The sequence below is a fragment of the Cebus imitator genome, unplaced genomic scaffold (assembly GCF_001604975.1).
Source record: "Cebus imitator isolate Cc_AM_T3 unplaced genomic scaffold, Cebus_imitator-1.0 Scaffold118, whole genome shotgun sequence".
NCBI classification, from domain to species: domain Eukaryota; kingdom Metazoa; phylum Chordata; class Mammalia; order Primates; family Cebidae; genus Cebus; species Cebus imitator.
In genome coordinates, this window is record NW_016107433.1 from 3122069 (window position 1) to 3130733 (window position 8665).

General features: G+C 38.8%; 1 protein-coding gene across 1 annotated transcript in view; it reads left to right on the forward strand.

Moving 5' to 3' along the window:
* The window catches only part of NFAT5 (nuclear factor of activated T cells 5), a 131206-nt gene that overhangs the window by 92489 nt on the left and 30052 nt on the right, over positions 1-8665 (forward strand). The gene's annotated exons all lie outside the window — the stretch shown is intronic.

Consider the following 8665-nt stretch of genomic DNA (forward strand, 5'->3'; position numbering starts at 1 on the left):
GCCTTTTTAAAACATTTTTATCTGCAGTTATCATTTCTTAATTATCACCATTAACGATAATATTATGTTTACATTGCAAAGACTATATACTTCCTAGGAAGCTGGTCTGTGTCTGTGGTTTATATGAGAGCCAGTGTCTGAGATAGCTATGAAAGCTCTAAGAAGCTGCAGCATATAGTGGAAGCCATAGATAACTGATGATAAAAGCTCCCATGTTTCGAACTTCTGACTATGTGCCTGGGATTTTATTAACTACTTTGTAAGCATTATATCATTTAACTGTCACCTTAATGGATTCCATCCTATTTTGATGAAACTGAGACTTAAGAGATATTAAATAACTTCCTCAAGATCACATAGCTAACAAATTGGAAGACCAGGATTCAAACGAAGCCTCTGCTTTTAGTCACTGTGCTCTATTGCCACCGCAATCACTTAAATTGCAATATTGAAACTAAGTTTAACTTTCACTTCATACTAGTTATGGTTTTTGAATATTAAACTGTGTTATGGTATGAAATTATTGTTTAGAGAACTGTTTCCTCTACCTAGGAGATTTATGTTCTGTAATTTAGAGTTTTTATCAATTTAGAGGTAGATTTTGATTTCTACTAGGAGATTTTACTGAATACTTATGTTGTTCCTTCCGTTTACTTTTGCAGATGCCATTTATTATGGAGGTGTTGAATGTAATTTTACATCCCTTTAATTTGAGCTAGTGTCTACTATAGAATATAGGAAAGATTTTATTTTGACTGATTATAACATAACAGTGGATATACTTTTAAAGTTATATTTCTTGTAATATATTAGTAGAGTGTTGTCATATAGGCATTTATTTACTTAATTTAAATTTAGATATAATCAGATTAATGCTTTCTGTCCCATAAGTGGCAGCTTCTTTTTTTCTTTTATAACAGGTTTACTGAGAATATAATTCACATGCCACAAAATCCAGCTTTTAAAACTTGTACAATTAAGTGGTTTTTAGTATATTCACAAAGTTCTACAACCATCACCATTATCAAATTTTAGAACATTTTTATTACCACCCCAAAAAGAAAGTACATACCCATTAGCAGTCACTCTCCATTCCCCCATCACCCTAGTCCCTGGCAACCTCTAATGTATAATACTTTCTGTCTCTGTGGACTTACTTATTTTGAAATTTCATATGAAAATAATCATACAATATGTGACCTTTTTGCCCAGCTTCTTTCACTTAGCAAGTTTTATGTATGTTGTAGCATGTATTAGGTTGGCACAAAAGTAATTTCGGTTTCTGCCATTCCTTTTACTTGCAAAAAACGCAGTTACTTTTGCATCAACCTAACATGTGATTCCTTTTTATGGCTAAATGATACTCCATTGTGTGGATATATACAACATTTTGTTTATCCTATCATTTATTGATGGACATTTGTGTTATTTCCACCCACTGGCTATTGCGAATAATGCTGCTGTGACGTGTACAAGTTTAGGTGTGGACATGTTTTTAGTTCTTTTGGGCAGGCATCAAGGAGTGGAATTCCTGGATCATATAGTAGACAGTTTCTTGTTTACATTTTGAATTTCTGTCATATAACTCACAGAAGGCAGGTTTTTTTCAACATTTCTCTATATTTCACCCTGTTTTAACATCATTTTTCTGGAAATATTGAAGGTAAATGAGTTTTGTTTCAGCTTGATCATTTTGTGGCTGATCCTTAATCACTTTATTTGACCTATTATTTATTTGTTTGTTTGTTTATTATTTTTAATATTTTTTGAGACATGGTCTCTGTCACACAGACCGGAGTGCAGTCACGTGATCTTGGCTCGCTGCAACGCTCGCCTCCCAGGCTCAAGTGATTCTGATGCCTCAGCCTCTGTAGTAGCTGGGTTTATAGGCACTTGCCACTACCACCCAGCTGATTTTGTGTTTTTTATAGAGATGGGGTTTCACCCATCTCTATAAAAAACCAGGCTGGTCTTGAACTCCTGACCTCAAATGATCCACCTACCTCGGCCTCCCAAAGTGCTGAGACTACAGGCGTGAGCCACTGCACCTGACCTATTTGACCTATTTTTAAAAACAATTTATGATATATTACTAAAAATGTTAATAAGATCAGTCAGCAGATTTTGGCAGGCAGTGAAGTTGTTCAAGGCTGGGCACAGTGGTTCACACCTGTAATCCCAGCACTTTGGGAAGCCCCATTGAGGTGGAAGGATTGCTTGCAGCCAGGAGTTCAAAATTAGCTTGAGCAACATAGTGAGACCTAGTCTCTACAAAAATGAATGAATGAATGATTTTTTTTTTTAAATTTGAGTCTTGCTCTGTCACCCATGCTGGAGTGCAGTGTCGCAGGCTTGGCTTACTGCAGCCTCCACCTCCCAGGTTCAAGCAATCCTCCCACCACAGCCTCTCAGGTAGCTGGGATTACAGATGTGTGCCACCATACCTAGCTAACTTTTTTTGTTTTTTTTTTTTTTTTTTTTTTTGAGAAGGAGTTTCGCTCTTGTTACCCAGGCTGGAGTGCAATGGCGCGATCTCGGCTCACCGCAACCTCCGCCTCCTGGGTTCAGGCAATTCTCCTGCCTCAGCCTCCTGAGTAGCTGGGATTACAGGCACGTGCCACCATGCCCAGCTAATTTTTTGTAGTTTTAGTAGAGACGGGGTTTCACCGTGTTGACCAGGATGGTCTCGATCTGTTGACCTCGTGATCCACCCGCCTCGGCCTCCCAAAGTGCTGGGATTACAGGCTTGAGCCACCGCGCCCGGCCTACTTTTTTTGTATTTTTAGTAGAAACGGGGTTTCACCATGTTAACGGGGCTGGTCTTGAGCTCCTGACCTCAAATGATCCACCTGCCTCGGCCTCCCAAAGTGCTAAGACAAGCATGAGCCGCCTCAGCCAGCACTCCCCTCTCTCTTTCTCTCTCTCTTTTTTTTTTTTTAAGAAGAAGTCTGTGTGCGATGGCTCATGCTTGTAACACCAGCACTTTGAGAGGCTGAGGCAGGAGGATCACTTGAGGCCAGGAGTTTGAGACCAGCCTAGGCTGATATCTCTTCCTGTTTCCTTCTGTCTCCCATTCCAACCCAGTTCTTCTCACTAACCAACTTTCTTTTCACCTCTCATTTTACTCCAACTGTTTAAACCTGCCCAAAAGGTTTTATTCATGGAAACTAACACAAGCCAGAAACTTACAATGGAAGTGTATTGAACAACATAATGAGAGATCCTGTCTCTACAAAAATTTAAAAAAAAAAAAAAAAAAAAAAGGCAGGCATGGTGGTATGTGCCTGTAGTCCCAGCTACTCAGGAGGCTGAGCAAGAAGGATCACTTGAGCCCAGGAGTTTTGAGACTGCCATGTGTTGTGATCACACCACTGCACTCCAGCTTATGCAAGAGACCCTGATTCTAAAAACAAAAAGGAAATTGTTTAATTTTTCATTTTTTGTTTCTAGCCTACTTTTTTTTTTAACAGTTATAATTACTGGAGGCTACAGTTTAGTTCAGGGAAACAGTATTGTGTTCTGACAACAAAATAGTGCCTCATTGCTCATTCAGTCACTCATTTACTCAACATAAATTAAATGCAGTGGTTCTCAATCCTGGGTATAGGTTAGAGTCACCTGTAGTGCATTAAAACAAACAAAGGAAAGACATGCCAATTGATGGTTTGTTTTTGGAAAGCTTCCTAGTTAATTCAGAGGATAATTACAATGTGCATAACTCTGAAAATAAAGATGATAGTTTAAGCAGCTTACAGGTTAGCAGGCTAGCAGAAAAACAGGCAAGTAGATGTCCAATTTTAGTATAAAATTATATTAACTTCCATATAGGCCAGGCGTGGTAGCTCACACCTGTAGTTAGAGCACTTTGGGAGGCCAAGGAGGGGGGATCGCTCGAGCCCAGGAGTTTGAGATTAGCTTGGGGAACAAAGCAAGACCATGTCTCTATTTTTTTTAATTGTATATAAAAATTATGTAAGCTTCCAATTGTATTATAAAGTTCTAGAAAGATACTATACTATATAGTAGATGAGTGAATAAAGTACAGTGAAAACGTAGTAAGAGCTAATTCAGACTGCTCATAGATGATAAAACTTATGCCATCTTGTCTTAAAAGACAGATAGAAGTAAAACAAGTAAAATGGGATTTAGAAGAAGGTCATTCTGGGCAGAGGTATTCATGTATAAATATGTTCCCTGAAAGGGTGTGTTTCTTTTGGGAGAAATAAAAAGAGTTTGATGTGATTGGAACAAAAAGACATACAAGATGAAGTGGTAAGATTTGAGGTTACAGAGGTAGGCCACACCTCTTTCATAAAGAGACATGTGTGTTCAGCAAAATAAATTTGAATTTTATCCTGACCGCTTAGGAAGCTTGATGCTTGAACTTAGACTTTGGGGCCTGGATATGGGAGGAAATGAATAAACATAAAAATAATATACAGCAAAACATAGGACCCAAAAAATCTTTTTATTTAAAAAAAATTTAAAATGTTTGTTCCATTATAAGTTTCTGGCTTGTATTTATTTCCATGAATATAAAAGTTTTGGCAGGTTTAAGCGGTTAGAGTAAAATGAGAGGTAAAAAGGAAATTGGTTAGTGTGAAGATTTGGGAGTGGAATGGGAGATAGAAGGAAACACAAAGAGAGAGAGGTAGAAAAGGAAAGAGGGGCCAAAAGTTGACAGAGTTGGAAGGGAGAAGAGGAAACAGATACTTAATCTTCATTCTATAGACACTCAGTGGAAAGAATTTCTAATACCAGGATTCATGCAGTACTTTGTGGCTTTAAAAAATTTACTTCTTCTAATTGTTGGTTTAACAATGGCCATTGGATGCTTTGTCTTGTTTGTTTTTAAGGGGATAGAAGATCATCCCTTTTACATTCTTAACATCTTTAGTGTTCTCCAGACAATATAGGTATATATGTTTTTTGTTTTGGTATGTATGTTTATATTACTTTGTTATATCAAATTAAGAATATTGATTTTCATCCAGGTACAGTGGCACATACCTGTCATCCCAGCTACTTGGGAGGCTGAGGAAGGAGAAACACTCAAGCTCAGGAGTTTGAATCTAGCTGGGATTCAAAACCATCTCTTAAAAAAAAAAAAAAAAAGGCAAGGTGCAGGTGTACACACCTGTAATCCCAGCACTTTGGGAGGGCGAGGTAGGAGGATTGCTTGAAGCCAGGAGTTCAAAACCAGCCTGGGCAACATAGCAAGAACCCATCTCCACACTCACACAAAAATGTTTTAAGTTAGCTGGGCATGGTGGCATGTGCCTGTAGACCCAGCTGCTTGAGAGGCTATGATGGGAGGATAACTTGAGCCCAAGAGTTCAAGGATACAGACAGTGAGCTATGGTGACACCACTGCATTCCAGCCTGGGCAATAGAGTGAGGTCTTGTTGAACCTGTCTCTGAAAGAGAAAAAAGCCTGGGTGCGGTGGCTCATTCCTGCAATCTGAGCACTTTGGGAGGCAGAGGCGGGCAGATTGCCAGGTCAAGAAATTGAGACCATTCTGCCCAACGTGGTGAAACCCCATCTCTACTAAAAATACAAAAAAATTAGCTGGGCATGGTGGCATACAGCTGTAATCCAAGCTACTCAGGAGGCTGAGGCAAGTAGAATCACTTGAACCCAGGAGGCGGAGGTGGAGGTTGTAGTGAGCCGAGATCTTACTACTACACTCCAGCCTGGTCGCAGAGGGAGACTCTGACTCAAAAAAAAAAAAAGAGAAAAGAAAAAATTTTCATATCTTCCCTTCTGTAGTAGTTTTTAATAGGACAGAATTAATCACGGCTTTCTTATATATAATATATATTAGATTTTATCTAAGCTTACTAAATTAAATATTACTCTGAATTTAAGAATTTTCTACTTTTCGTCTTTCTACCTATGCCACAACTATAGGGAAAGGATGATGTTGTTAAGTAAACTATCCCTCTCTTAAAATTTTGGTTAGGATTCGTAATTTATATAATCAGATGTGGGCGTTGTACCCTAAAATATTCCATTAAGTATGTACTTTTACTAGACATTCTTACAAAGCCTTATTTATTCTTTTGACAGGTTGAAGTATTTGCTTATTTTTCAGTTTTCAGACATTCTTTTTTTTTTTAATTTATTTTTAATTAATTTATTTATTTTTAAGACAGGGTTTCATCATGTTGGCCAGGCTGGTCTTGAACTCCTGGCCTCAGGTGATCCGCCCGCCTCGGCCTCCCAAACTGCTGAGATTACAGTCATGAGCCACCGCGCCCGGCCTCAACTTTATTTTTAAGACTGCTATTTGAAAAGCATCTAAAAGCACATAGTTTTTCTAATACCAAAAAGGTATTTGCTTTTTTTGTGTTTTTAAGCGTTATCCCTTTCAAGAGTCAGCTTATAAATAAAAATAAAACAGTTAATGCTTAAATAATCTTGACTTTAGTGCTCTTTAGTATGGAGTCTGTCTTTCCAAGAAAGGAGCTTTAAAAAGGCCAAAGGTTAAATTGTCTTGAAAGTAACAAACTTGTTCTTTCTGGAATGTAAATACAAATATGTAGAAGATAAATATATTCTAAACCTTTGAGGTCTCATTTGGCCATCTTATGCCTTTGTCACATAAACAGATAAATGAGATATTGGAAAAAGTTTTACTAATAATCAGTGAAGTGGCATTTCCATACACTATTTGAAAATGGAGGGAAAGGTTCCAGACTTTACATTTCATTTTTGTAGTATATTAATGTAATTTTGTGCCTTTTATTTTCTTATCAGAACAATATATGTCATATTTTTCTTGAATGTTTTTAAAAAACAAGTATCTTGGGCCGGGCGCGGTGGCTCAAGCCTGTAATCCCAGCACTTTGGGAGGCCGAGGCGGGTGGATCACGAGGTCAAGAGATCGAGACCATCCTGGTCAACATGGTGAAACCCCGTCTCTACTAAAACTACAAAACATTAGCTGGGCATGGTGGCACGTGCCTGTAATCCCAGCTACCCAAGAGGCTGAGGCAGGAGAATTGCCTGAACCCAGGAGGCAGAGGTTGCGGTGAGCCGAGATCGCGCCATTGTTACTCCAGCCTGGGTAACAAGAGCGAAACTCCGTCTCAAAAAAAAAAAAACAAGTATCTATTTCCTGTTACTCCAAAAAGTTACCTTTAAATAAACTGATTTTGTTAATGCTTCATCTAAAAGAATATATAATTGTCAGTGTATGACCAATAACCCTTTCCATTCTGTTCACACATTAACCCTGTGGGTTCTAGACAATATTTGTTTTTTGGTTTTTGTTTGTTTCTTTTCTTAGATGGAATTTCGCTCTTGTTGCCCAGGCTGGAGTGTAGTGGCGCAATCTCAGGTTCAAGCAGTTGCCTCCCAGTTTCAACCTCTGCCTCCCAGATTCAAGTGATTTTCCTGCCTTAGCCCCCTGAGCAGCTGGGATTACAAGCATGTGCCAGTATACCCAGCTAATTTTTTGTATTTTTAGTAGAGATGGGGTTTTACCATGTTGGCCAAGCTGGTCTCGAACTCCTGATCTCAAGTGATCTACCCTCCTTGGCCTCCCAAAGTATTGGGATTACAGGCGTGAGCCAAGTCACCCAGCCAGTGTATTTGATTATACATTCACCATTTCTTTTAAGCTCCCCAGCATTGATGAAAATGGCATTTATCATTTACAAACAGGTTAAATATCTCTTATCTGAAATGCTTCAGACCCAAAGTATTTCAGGTTTTGAATTTTTTTGGACTTCGGAATATTTGCATATATATAATGAGGTTTTCATGGGAATGGGACCCAAGTCTAAACACAGAATTCATTTATGTTTCATATACACCTATACACATAGCCTGAAGGTAATTTTATATAATATTTTAAATAATTTTGTACAGTAAAGTTTCAAAAAGCAAAGGTGTCACTGTTCCAGCCATCTTTGTAAATAATCTGGCATCACTGTCATTCCTGACTCTGAATTTATTTTTTTTTTAATTATTTTAAGTTTTAAATTTTTTTTAGATGGAGTCTTTCTCTGTCGCTCAGGCTGGTGTGCAGTGGCACAATCTCGGCTCACTGCAATCTCCATGTCCCAGGTTCAAGCAATTCTCCTGCCTCAGCCTTCCGAGTAGCTGGGATTACAGGTGCCCACCGACACACCCATCTAAATTTTTGTATTTTTAGTAGAGATGGGGTTTCACCTGCCACTGAATTTATATGCTACCGATAAGCAATCCTTTTCTTGTACATCTTCACACATAACAGTGCAATCATGGCTCACTGCAGCCTTGACCTCAGGGGTTTAAGTGATCCTCCCACCTCAGCCTCTTAAGTAGCTGGGAATTATATGTATATGCTACCATGCCCAGCTAATTTTTTTGATTTTTTTGTAGAGACAAGGCCTCACTGTTGTCCAGGATAGTTTGAACTCCTGGGCTCAAGTGATCCTCCCACTTCATCCTCCCAAAGTGATGGGATTACAGATGTGAACCACTGCCCCTGGCCCAGGTGTGTAAATTTTGGAGCACTGTAGTGGTGCTCAAAAAGTTTGGGATTTTAGAGCATTTGAGATTTTAGATTTTTGGCCAGGAGTGGTGGCTCACACCTGTAAGCACTTTGGGAGGCCAGGGTGGGTGGATCACAAGGTCAGGAGTTCAAGACCAGCCTGACCAACATGGTGAAATCCT